Source organism: Glossina fuscipes, unplaced genomic scaffold (genome assembly GCF_014805625.2).
Source record: "Glossina fuscipes isolate IAEA_lab_2018 unplaced genomic scaffold, Yale_Gfus_2 28, whole genome shotgun sequence".
In the NCBI taxonomy this organism is placed as follows: domain Eukaryota; kingdom Metazoa; phylum Arthropoda; class Insecta; order Diptera; family Glossinidae; genus Glossina; species Glossina fuscipes.
Window position 1 is genome coordinate 15888611 of NW_023998423.1, and position 13569 is coordinate 15902179.

The window sequence follows — 13569 nt, forward strand, 5'->3', positions numbered from 1 at the left end:
TCGAGTCGAAGTGAGATTTGTGAATATCGGCTTAGTAGTCGCGACTTTTATCTACTCGGCCGAAGTGGTACGCTGTATACTTAAGTCGAGAGCCTCACTAGCGTCACTCACTACGTAGTCTTTAAGAGTCTAGTGTTTATACTTTGAAATGATTTGAAATGAACGAACTTATAAATAGGGTAGCTACTAGTTTCCTCTTGAGAAACTCTAGTTCAAAGAGAAAATTGTGCGCTCTATGAGAAATCGAAGAAACTTGCTCAAGCGATCTTCATATCCATTTAGCAATATATCAGCCTTATATTATAATTTCTTCTAACTTTCTAATTGAAAGCCGCAAGCATATAAACTCTGCCTAAAGGTTACACTTTAAAGATGTAATGGAAGATAATTATTATTATTTACAAAATTTCAATAAAGTGCAGCAAAATGTGCAAAAGACTTCGCTACGACGTAATTAATATATTTTGTACTAAAGCAATAAAGTTTTTTGTGTTTACATTTCATTAGAATTTTGTGTCTTTATTTCCTTTCAGTTCGCTTTATTCGAATAAGCTAAAAAAAAAATAAAGAAAATGTTTAAGATACTTAAACATAGACAAAGTTTTCCTTTTTGCTTGTTTTTTTTTTTTTCTTATGGTTGTAGTTTAGTGTAGTTCTTGTTGATTTGAAAACAGCACAAGTTTTTCGGAATTTGTAAGAACAACAACACAGCAACCATTTAAAGAGACATAAATAAAGCTTCGGATATAAATAATAATTTAAATATTGACTCAACGTTGCTATCCAATAAAAATAAGATAAAAAAAATTTATTTTAAATATGGTCCACATACCACACATTTGTTTACCATTCCTGCCATAGGAGATTTTGCTTTTGCGAGAAAACCATGACTAACTGCCAGCAAAATCGACTAGAAAGACTAAAAAAAAAAGTGTCTTGTTTTGGAGACTTTGCAATTAATGACACTAAAGAAACTAAATGGAATCTCTTCGAAGAAATATCTCAATAATGCGTATACGCCTTCGAGTGAATTTTTCATATCTATTGCGACAAACTGATGCATAAAAATTGCGAAGTACGCTAATGGCGACCATCGACTGACCTTAGGGAATATTTCTACGAACTTTTAGATAGTACCCTCCATAGATAGTAATTTACAATTTCGAAAAAGTGGCCTAATCTGAACCATTTTCAATAGTGTTGGTCCTTGGCCCACAACATGTCGTTTCATCAAAATATCTAAAAAATTGCGGCGCAAGAAAACAAGAAGGACAGGTCGACCAATAGGCAGACAAGCATATGAATAGTGAGCCTTTCGGGTGTTGCATGTATCCGGGCAAACTTAATATACACTGTATCTGAAAGAGTGTAGAGTGTAACGGCGTTTTTAACAATCTTCGAAGCTCTTTGGTATGGCCCTGAACTCTTCCAATAATGTAGTCTTCTCATGGATCTTTTCAGTTTTGAGAATAGGATATAGTCATAGAGAGCCAAGTCTGGTGAACGCGGTGGCTACGGCATGACTACGACGTTCTTTTCGGCAAAAATATGTAATTGCCATAGGTTTAACGCTCAAAACGTTTGAAAAAATTGCATGACATGAGCTAACCGAAATGCTGTTATCCTTAGCAACTTAGCTGAGAGTGATTCGACGATATTTCTTAACAATTTTCTTCACTGCTTTGACGTTTTCATCGATTGTTGATCTTCTGGGTTGTCCAGGGCGGGCATTGTCATTAACTTCTTCTCTGCCTTCTGTGAAGAGCTTCAACTAAAATTGCTACAAATCTCTTTTTTGGGTTGGAGCATACTCGGGAAATATCGCAGCCAATATTTTAATTGACAAAAATTAATATAGACCCTCTGAACCATTTTTATCGATAGCAAAATATCGCCAAGCATAACAAAAGTCGTTTCACCCTTAAGTGTGTCAGTAATAAACTACAAATACAAAATGGCTCAACATATGTGCATTAACGTAACAAAAAAAAAAAAAAATCAAAATTTGAAAAGCAACCTTTTTTTGAACACATCTCCAATACATAAGGCATTCTCTACAGCGTATTTCTGAGTGCTATTAACGAAGTTAAGAATCTATTGCAACTATCGGTGGATTTGTTAGATGAAGTAAATCAAATCCGTGGAATTTCTACCAAAAGCTATAGTAAAAATAGTCTGGCACTTTTGCCAAGAATTTGTACCAACTTGATTATCGGTAATTAATGAAATAAAAAATCTGTACTGGAAGCATTATTGTTACCCTCAACCTTATCGTAAAAGAGCCAAGTTAAACAAAAGATTGCAACCGTCTCATCAATTCATATTGGATTGATAATTAAATAAATGTAAGGTCTGCTTAATGAACTTAGTATTACACCAGAATATATCTGTATATGAGTTACCTGATATGGTTATGATATATATTGTCTTCTCTTCCCTTTGTATTTCCTTTCATGCGTAGATCTATAAATACACAATGGATTTACTTATTTTCTCATCTCGGTCTTTATAACGTTTAACTATAGTTAATTTATCTTTTATTTGTGACTACTTAAGCTTATCAAAAAAAAGTTTAAAGTTTTTTATTTATAAAATTTTTTCCAATTTTTCAAAATTTTTTAATTTTTTTTTTTTTTTTTTTTTTTTTTTTTATTACTTAGTGAAGACCAATGAACAATGAATGAATCATCGTGTGGTTTAGTGGGAAAAATACTGTTCAACTGTTTTATTTACAAAATTTTTTTATAAACATAAACTTTATTATGTATGCCGTATCAATTAAACAAACGATTACAACAACAATAGTTCGATGATATTCATTAAAATTTTATGAATTTTCTCGACTTGTACAGAATTTTAAACTAGAATTTTACCACAATTTCTTCGCAAAGAAAATGTGACTTCCTAAGAGTGAGAGAAAGAGAGACATAAGGAGGCTGTAAAAGAAGAGAGAGGGAGAGTGAGTGTGAGTGTGAGAGTGAGAGTGAGAGAGTGAAAAAGACGGGAATAAGAATATTTTTTAAATTATGTGCATAACGATTGATTTTTTCAAGAGTGTTTGCCATGAACTACCACAAACCACTTATGCTGCTGCCGTTACATCTAAATCTTAAGTGAAAAGGTCTCTCATAATTTAGCTGAGAGAAAAAATATAAAAAAAAAGAAAAAAGAAAAACTCCCTTGATTGCTAACTAAACTGAAAATCATAATTAAATTTTGCCAAATTGGTTTTCTATTCAAGTTACTCCCACCACAATATGAGTTTACGTTTCGTCTATCATGAGCATCATGAAGACTATATAGATAATAGAGGCAAATAGAAGAGGCAGATAGAATCTTTTTTTTTTTTTTTTTTTTTTTTTTTTTTTAAATTTCCGCTTATGACAGCAACAATTTCAAATATTTAAACGGTCGAAGAGACGCACCCCATTATTCTGGCATCTATCTAATCATTTACGCTCACATAGAGTTATTCTTTTTCTGTTTGGCTGCCTTACGGTATACTTCGCTTCGTGCCCAACAAATCTATAAAATTTATTGTTTATATATTGCCCACATGTATACATGTATGCATTTGTGTTGTATATTTGCTTTACTTTATTGCTTTACTACTCTATTGTATTTGCCAATTAAAAATTTTCTATTTAATCCTATTAAGATATTTGAAAACTTCTTCAAGCTATATAGTTTTGTATTGTTTACGACGGGTTGTTGCAATATTTAAGTCGTCCACTTTCTTTCCCCCCGCCCTCGTTCGGTCACTCTTCACTCATCTTTCCAACTTATTATATTATATATATGGATGTCATAAAATAGAAAAAGTTGGAAAAATGAACTCAAGTCAAGTCTTTGCTTATTATTGATGCTCTCTCTGGCGTGGCGTAGTCAACTATTCGTAACTTTATCATTGGCATTATAAAATGTTCAAATTGTTTTTTATTATTATCTTTAATAAAGTTTTGCAGCCCAATAAGAATTTTCTTGAATTTATGAAATTTGTTTAAGTATTTACTGTTAAAATTTTTGAAAATTTTGATTACAGTAAGATACTGCGTCTCCTATAAACAAGTTGTTCATAAAACTTTTAAACAGTTTCAGTTAAAATTCTCCAAAATTGTTTACATATCTTAATCATTGCTTGCTAAGTTGAAGTTTTACCATAAATTTTGCCATTGACTGTTTACATTAAAAGCCACGAGTTATTCGCGGTAAGAAAAAGAAAAAAAAATAAATAAATAAAATGCAACAGGACCCATGTACTGACTTTGACATTTGGTTTACACATAACAAGATGAGGGGAGAAGAGGCTAGTACTTCCCAATAACGAATAGTATGCGATACCTAAAACCTTATTTCATATATCCTACGAAACCACCGCTGCGTCACGCACTAAAGCCTTATTTCGTCACGGATATCTGCTTAACCGGGACTTGACCTTCGAACTATTAAGGTAAGCATCAACTTCTTATTTAGAGCGACGAAACTATTTCTCTTCAATTTTCTGTCTATGGTTATATGTTTTTAATGAAAGCTTTGTCCTCTAATTGATATCTGAAACCTCTTGTATGAGGTTAATTTATTCGTAAACCTCCCATTTGGTTATGAATACAAGGGAGCCGCTAAACTTGTAGTTATCATCACTCCGTAGCTCTTGGAATAAATGTTATGTGAATCTACCTTTTTCAGTGTTAGTTATCTGTAATATATTACACTTGAAGGTCAACTCTCTTTACTAGGAAGCATATTTCAGTTAAGCCTATTTACTCAGTAAGCCTATTTATTCAGTTAGGCCTATTTAAGAGAACGCATTAGTTTCAAGTCATTTTTCGGTAGAAATGCGATCCAATGCTATTCACTAATCAGTTGTGATCAACTTTGTTAAAGGGATTCCCTGATATTACATAGAATACGATGACGATGACAATGGTTTGTCATAATTTCATGACGAAAGAGAGAATAAGAAAGTTTGTGTCTGGATATGTTTATGTCGACTCACATGTATCGCGTCAAGGTTCATCGTCTTTAAAGCTTTAGCAATCTTTTAGCTCTTATGGAAGAATTCAGTTCATTTCTAGAGGCGAGTTTGCGAAAATGAAGTAAACTTATGTTCCGCAAGAGTCTTCGTTTTGTTACTTTAATTTTAGCTGCCATAGATACATAAAGTATGATAACTGTATCACCTAAAAGCATACATTGAACGGGCATAGGTATATTTCGGTGATTATTTCATACGTGTTTCGCGAGTTATTACTTATTGTTTAAATAATGGCATTTCGTTGTCTTTGCTTCTCTGGCATCTTATTCTACTCTTAAACAAACGTTACCAACATTCTTCTTGTTCATAAAATTTCATTCATTATTAACACCTGCTGTTGTTTGAAATGTTGCAAAATCTAAAAATTTTGCTGCGGTATTTCAAATATTAAACGTGTGCATAAATATCAAATCTTGACAAACCGCAATTGCTGCAGTTGTCCAGTGAAAAAAAAAATAAATAAATAAATAAAGGAAAACTAACACTGATTGAAAGTAACAAACAAGTGAGAAATCTTTGTATGTACGGTTTGCAGCGAACCATTAATGTTTACTAAAACGAAAAGTTTTTCTCTTCGCTACACGCGTTTGTGTCTGGGAAGCTCTTGATATTAAGTTTTATACTGGCGCCGAATCGTTAGGCTTCGTGGCAATATGTGAAAAAAAAGGACGCGTAACGTTATGAATGGTACGGAACAGTTTTAAAAGTTTTTCTGAAATAAACTACCGTTGGACACGTTTTCTGTGCCTGTTTTACGACTTCGCGTACATCGTTATCGGCACACATCACCATATTGGTGTAAAATAGTAATAAAATTTTAATTTTGTAGATTCTAGTATCGAGTATAGATTCAGTTATCAAGCATTTTAACGTGTACCGAAAACAGTACACGCGACAGGCGAATTTCATAATACAACTTAATAAACATTTTTTTTTGCACTTCTTCTTTCTATTCGATTCTTTAAGAGTGTACATCATAATTACTAAGCTTTTTTACGACAAATTATTGAAAAATCACAGTTGAAAAGCAAACGTTGTACAAGCACTTTATTGCTCGTAGCTACGCAACCATCGGCCATTGTTGTACAAAGGATAAATTTAGGGATAAAGTTCCATTGCTTTCGTTCATAGAAAACGTTTTCTTTTTTGTAACTCCATTTTAATGAAATTTAAGCTGGTTCTGTTTGATTTATAGAGCTTTAGACATCATCACTATCTTCTTTTACAGCCAGGAATTAGTACTTTAGTTTAGTAGCAGAGTATGCAACATCCATTTTTACCTTCCTACACACAGTATTTAGTGTCAAATTTTTCTAAAGTGCAATTTCAATTTTAAGCTGCACTAATCTATATGGCACGTATCAAGTGACCTGTTATGTTATAAAAGCCATTTATGCTCCATACCGTTGCTACAGAGAAAATGGTGAGTTAAGTTCTCTTTGAATATCGTAAACAATGTTTATCATTTCAAGAGCTATCCGCTGGCTTATGAAGTGATAAAGAGTATCTTTGGTGCAAGCAGAAGACTTAGATTTGATGCCAAGGAGACCAGCATAATAAGTAGATATTAGGGTGAGGTGCGTTATGTGTCATTTCATTGAAATGGGGCTATCTATGAGAAATTCTTCTAACAGTAGCTAATGCAACTGAAACAGCAATCAAAGGTAAAGCCAACGCAATATGCAAACAGGCATTGTGTGTATGTGATGCGCACAGCATGATAACCCGGACAAGGACTGCGTATTGCTATGCTTGTCCAGGAAAAGTTAATAGCGTTGAACTGGTGCATATAGCGTACAGATATTTAGAACAGAGCTTCCATTCTTATGGCAGTGCGTAATAAGTGCATCCTCTTGTCCCTAGTATATCATAAAGAAAAAGGTATTTTTCAAGTACGTAATCCATATTCTACCTAAGAGAGATCAAATCGGTGGAAGGAAACGCCTACGGTACTATGTAAAGTTGGAACACGTCTGTTTGTCCAAAGGTATAAAATGTTTTTTTGTTTTTTTTCTTTTATTTTTAGGATGACGATAACAGTTATAAAAGATTCGCTCACAATCGCATATAATTTTCTTACCCGTTTTTTTTTTTTAAGAAAACCTTCAAGGACCATTGCTGCTCCTAATAATTAAACAAAAGGTCTTAGAGTTAGACATGACGACATTGGGCAAGAACTTAATTGCTTAGGAAATACCAATAATTGTTTTTTTTTAATGTGACAAATCACGCGAGGGATGTCGCTTTTTTGATGCAACAGAATAACGGCCAGAAAAGGGAAGTGGCCGTAGTCTATTGGATGTGTGCGCAATCTATAGGTGTTATACCTAACCAAGTGAGCACTCACTAAAGCTGCGACGATACTCTTCTGTACTCTTCTCTTCTACACACGTCCGAAAATTTGGTTTACATTTATCTGTATTTAACAAAACTGACTTTCCATTGAATTCGAATTGCGTTTTCTTTAAACTAAGAACTACCTGAAAAATGAATAAAGGTTAGTAGTATTGTAGAGAGGTTCTCAGAGGGCGACAAAATTTAATTTCGAACTCGTTTAAAATTATGGAAAATAACTTCTAGAACGTAGCACATAATATTTATCGATTTATCCAGTGCAAAAAAGTTAAACAAAATAATTGGAATATACGATAAATGAAAATTTACACTGCATTGCTCTTAATCTATTTTCATTTACGAACAACTCTGCTTTCATACAAAAACACCAGAAAAACTACTTTTGTTAAATTAAAAATTTTTTTTATTATATTCTGCTTTGCTAGGCATGTAAAATTAAATCATAAAAGCATTTTATCCCTTAAAATTGCAAATGTATGCTAGTAGGCTATATGTACGCATATGAGAGAAGCAAAAAAAAAAAAGTTAAAATTTGAAACACATTTGAGGACAAATTTAAATACCAAAATGATTTGTAACCTGAATCACTCTTTATTAAATAGTGTAGGTTTCTAGAGTAGAGTAGTATGTTACATCGTCGACCGAATTATGAATTGAAAATTGTATTATCGAACAGCTTAACAATAAATTTGATTAACTAACTACGCATCAAATTATCGGATGAGGCCAAAATTAGAGTGTTAACCTTATTATCGGACATATCATAGCAATCAAAAATAAAACAAAAGTAGCTTCGACGTAGATACTATGAATGGCAGCACTTCTAGCATTTTGTGTCTCTTTGAAAAATGTTCTTGTTGCCAAACAATTCTGCTGTGACACAAACAAGACTCCAAAAATGAAATTTGTTTATTAATTTTTCAGGAAGTTCTTAGTTGGAAGAAAAAGCAAATCCAATTCAATACAAAGTCAATTTTGTTAAATACGGATAAATGTAAACCATATTTTCGGACATGTGTAGAATATGTTTACAATATAGAAATGACGTCATCGAACATCCTGAAGACGTAAAGATTATATATATCATCTTGTATAGTTAGAGGTGCGGTATTTACAAATCTCTTCTAAAAAAAAACTGATATCATTTTTCCGGCCAAAACAACACTCAACTCAAACTCAAACGAATTTATTAATATTATTATCGGAGGAATTTGAGCAAATAAAAGTCTTACCAAAAAAAAAAATGTTACCTTGCAATAGAATACGTAAATAACAATATTGTGTCACAAACGATATATCAAATGTAATGTTTTTTTTTAAAGATTTACTTAAAAAAAAAAAAAAAAAATAGTAAAGAAAAACAGGTAATTTTTTGTTTTCTTTTACCTTAACTGTTAAACAATAAAGCATACAAATAAACATTCAACTATAGAGAGACATATAAGTAAATATGTAATGCGCATATTTATGTATGTAACTCTTTGTGTACTCACTTTTATTTTCACTTAACTTCACTTGTCATATCTTATAAATGTTGTTTGCATTCACTTACTAACTTATCTGTGAACCCTTTTAAAATAATTTCGAAAACTTTTCTCTTTAGATGGCTTACTGTCTCTTATGATTTTTTTAGGCCAAAGCCTATATATATATATATATATAGGCAAGAAAGAATTTTAAGAAAGTAAATAAAGAATTTATTGAACCTGGAAGGCGAATTTTTAATACCTTACATCAGCAAAAAGTGATGAGACAAAGTGACAGAATTAGTTTTACCTTGTAAATGTGTATACATATACATATACATACATACATGTATATATATATATTTTGAGTTTATTACAAAAAATCACTACAGAATGAAAATGTGATCTGCAAATAAATATTTTTTGGGAATAAATTTCCAAATAAGCACTTTTACCAGTTTCTCGAATATTCCAAAGCTATATTTACGAAATGATTTTCTTTTTGGGTTGCTGCGGTATTCTTGCCTTTAATGGGCATAGTTCAGAATGGATTTGAGTAATTTCTATACCTAATATGATGGACTAGGCGATGTACTAAGAGAAACGCAAATGAAATCTATCCTACCTTTGGAAGCTTTCAAAACCTCTCTAAAGCTTTTCTTCTAAAGAAGAGTTTTTAGATTTGAATGGACAGAAAAACGAGCCTAGCTTATCTGACTTCAAACTCAAAGTCATTAACTTTATATCTTTTCTATTGCTACTTACCTTTGGCTTGCTACAAGTGCCACAACAAGTGTAATATGTCAACCCACTCATTGGTGGTGTAATGAGATTATATATATATATATATAATTTTTTTTTAGTTAATTTCCAAGAAAATAAAGTTGCAAACTTTAGTTGGCAGTTCTAGCTTATATTTCTTCTTTTACTTTTTTTTCTCTTATACTGTTTTTTTTTTTTTTTTTTTTTTTTTTGTTTTATCTTCATCAGCATTGTTCTTTGGCTAGTTGGTTGGTTGGGTTGGTTGGGTTGGGTTGGTTGGTTGGTTGGTTGCTTGCTTGCTCTTGCTGGTTTGCCGGCATGTACATATTGTGCAAAAGCATTTGATTTATTTATCTTTAAAGAGCAACAAAACTCTTTGTGTTTATGTATATATATATTTGTGCATGTGATGTGTACTGCATATCTTATATCTATACATTGAGATACCCACAACCGTACATATTTAACACTATGTAACAGACTTGTTTATTTACTGCTAGCAACTCTCAGGTTCTGGTTTTGTTATAATTGCATACACAAATGCACATACATATCAATGCAATCATAACATACAATACTACATTCATATGCTTATTGCATTTTGTATCGTTTATTAAATCGACAAAATGACAAACTGAACTATGGAAACGCTCTATAGAATATATGTTTGTATTCATAGTCGCATACATTCAAGCGTCCTGAAATATATATATATATATATATATATATATATATATATACATTCATATTTATATATATCATATATATATATATATATATAATATATAATATATAATATATATAAATGCCTGCAGAGCTAATCAAAAATGCAAGTGATGTTGTACCATGTTGTTGTGTTATTGTGTTGTCTTTTGTTGTATTGTCGCATGTACTTACATGCAGCAATTTTCTTTGTTTATCTATTTTATTTAAACATTTGTGCATGTGTGTGCGTGCGTTTCTCTTTTGATATGAACTTCATTTTCATGTTAATTTAAAAGCTTAGATTTTACCACATTTTACTTTTAGTCTTTTTTTTCTTCTTCTTTTTCTACTTAATTACGTGAATTTTTTTAAATCCATTACTAGAGGACATGTTCATTTTTTCAATTTTTTTGCAACATCCAAAAAAAGAAAGGCGGTAAAAATATCTATAATCTTGTCATTGTAAAAAGTTTTCTCTGCTGCTCTGCGGTTAAGGCGACATTAAACCTTGTCGTTACCTGATTTTTCTTGTCTCCCCCGGTAGCAGTTTGGCCAGAGCAGTATAATAGATATTTTAGTTCATGGTATCGAATGTCCATAGCATTACGCTTACAAGAGTTCGGGTATCCGTTTTGATACCTGTTACGATTATTACCCTACTTTCGTAATTTGAAAATATTTACAAAGCTGGTGATTAATCCAAGTAATAGCAATCAGAATATTCTTTTGGTCCAATAGTGAATATATGAAGGCTTGCATTTAAAATGCTTTTTTTTCTCTTAATTGCATTTTCGATACTCGATTTGAAATATTATTAAGTTTTCTTCAACACTTAAATAACTGGCATTGGTCTTTCTTTCTATGGTCTTATTTCCTGTATTATCTTAAAGAGGATCTCTTTAGCCGAAATTTTCGAACAATCCATGCCATTCAAGACCTTATTGATCTAAGGACTAAGGAAATCCACTACCCATCTCTTTTTCTTTTGCCACTTCATTTAGACAGTCATCGGGTCACATGCACAGGGGACACACCCTGAAGGATTGGCCATATTCAAAAAAAAAAAAAAAAAAAAAAAAAACTGAAGGAAATCTATTTGACAGTTTTTGTAGTTAGCACTCTGAGGTGAGAATATTTTCTTTTTCATTGGCATTACATTTACCTAAAGTAAAATCCTTCTTATTTTCATTAACGAAGGTTAAGCGATATATTCATTTTGATTGAATGATTGCAGCAAAGAAGCTTCAAACACCGCATAAGGTATATACATTCTTGATCAGCATAAAATTTCGAAACAATTTAATCGTGTCTGTCTGCTCGTCTGTGCAATTTCTGTGATAGACATTATCCTGGCTGCAAAAATGCAAAATATTGGCTTCACATCTGCCACACAAATTACGTATTCTCGAAAGTAGGCCAAAATTATCAAAAGACACGCCCACAAATTACTTTACTCCTAAGTATAATATTTACAACAACAAGAAATTTGCATATACTTTCTTAGGATTACCCTACTATCCCATCCATTATAATAGGTTGCCGGCATTTCCTTATCTCTGCTTTGAGAGAAAAGTGGTAGGTATAAAAGCTTCGGCCACGAATCAATATAATTTTCTTACTTGTTTTATGATTACAAAATTTTTGTATATATATTTGCTTTGAAACCTGTTTGCATAAGTTCAAAATTCAATATGCGGACGTATTGACGAGGCGAAATATATTTTCATCATCCCATCTATTTAGAATAAAATTAAGAAAGACTTCAACTACAAAGGGAATTTAGGTAACACACTCTCAGGGTCCACTCTCTGATCTACGATGAATCCAAGTGGAATGCGATTGCTTTGTTCGCTGTTTAAAGATGCAAATAGCGCGACAACATAAGCGTAAGCTTACAGATAGCGCCCCCTTCGCTGTGGTAAAATACTTAAAGGTTCTCTAGTTCGGCTGTAGTTGAAGCGATCAGTGGGAATTTAGTAGTCTTGTAAAGTGCCTTAACAGTGCCTCAAAGATCCTTAACAAAGCCACATTCTAAGTCTAACGGTGAGAGTCATTCTGCCCGTCCATCCATCTGATGTCTGTTATTTACATCTCCACACTCTACATTTGAGCAAAATTATCGAATATGTCTTTAATGCTTAAAAATTCACTTAAGCTAAAAATGAAATGTAAATTGAAATGTTCTAGCGAATCCCTCATAGTTTGTAACGGTGTCCACTTAAATAATTACGTGCAAAAATGATTCGATTGGCCGAAGGGGGGGGGGGGGGGGAATATATAAATCAAGCAGAACCATTATAGTAGGCAGCCATTAAATATGGCGCTTAATACAGTAATTCATATGAGAACTTTTCAAAATATGCTGCGAAGTGGGAAGTGGTTGAAAAAATAGGTCGTCCTGAACGATTTGCCATGGCTCTTGAAACAAACACATGGTTGGCACAAATTTCCTCAAAATGCGATCTGTAGGCTGAGCATCAGAATACAAAATGGACAGTCGGACGGACAAGCTTGATCTATCTCCAGCTCTTGTGGATATTATATACACCTGTGCAAAACTTAATATACACTTACACGACAAGTCGCGTAGGGTATAAAAATAAAAACCACAGGCTTTCTATTTATTGATTAAATGTTCACACTAAGCGAATACGATTCCCGCCCTCGCTTGTTAAATGTTTCCATAGAAAAAACTTTACTTTGTCGATTTTCAATTACAATAGATTGGGTTGGTCACAAAGCCATCAGCGCTCATCAAAAGGTGTCTAAAAAGATAAAAAAAAAGCAAAAAACTAACTAGAAATTAATTTGTAGAATAGATTGTAAAATAATTAAAAGCGCGTAAAAAATTATATTAAAATTAACAAAACAAATTTTTATGCGTTCTAATTACCACCAAATAAACGTATGTAATGAATTTTTTTTTTTTTTTCTTTCTTTCATATATTTTTATTTATATGTAAATTTTTTAAGCACACATAACGAGAAAAAATACGGTCAGGTCATTAAAATCACTGAAGCACGTAGGAAAAAAAGGAAAAAAGAATAAACAACACACCAAACTATTTACTAATGATGGAGACAAAATGTTTGACACACACACCAACCAACTTTTTTATTTTTATATATATATTTGATATGAAAAAAAAAAGAAAAAAATGTGAATAAAAAGTATTATTAAACAGATATATACGTATAGAAAGTCAGGCCCCGTATATGAATAATAACTGCAACGACGATGATAAC

General features: G+C 32.1%; 1 protein-coding gene across 2 annotated transcripts in view; it reads left to right on the forward strand.

The window, feature by feature from the left end:
* The window catches only part of LOC119636361 (serine-rich adhesin for platelets), a 126733-nt gene that overhangs the window by 60257 nt on the left and 52907 nt on the right, over nt 1-13569 (forward strand). Inside the window, exon 1 of one of the 2 annotated variants that reach the window (XM_038031674.1) lies at nt 4131-4450. The exons of the other annotated variant lie outside the window; for it this stretch is intronic. The gene's annotated coding sequence lies outside the window, so the exon portion shown is untranslated. Of the gene's footprint in view, nt 1-4130; nt 4451-13569 lie in introns of those variants that run through there. 2 annotated transcript variants of the gene reach the window in all.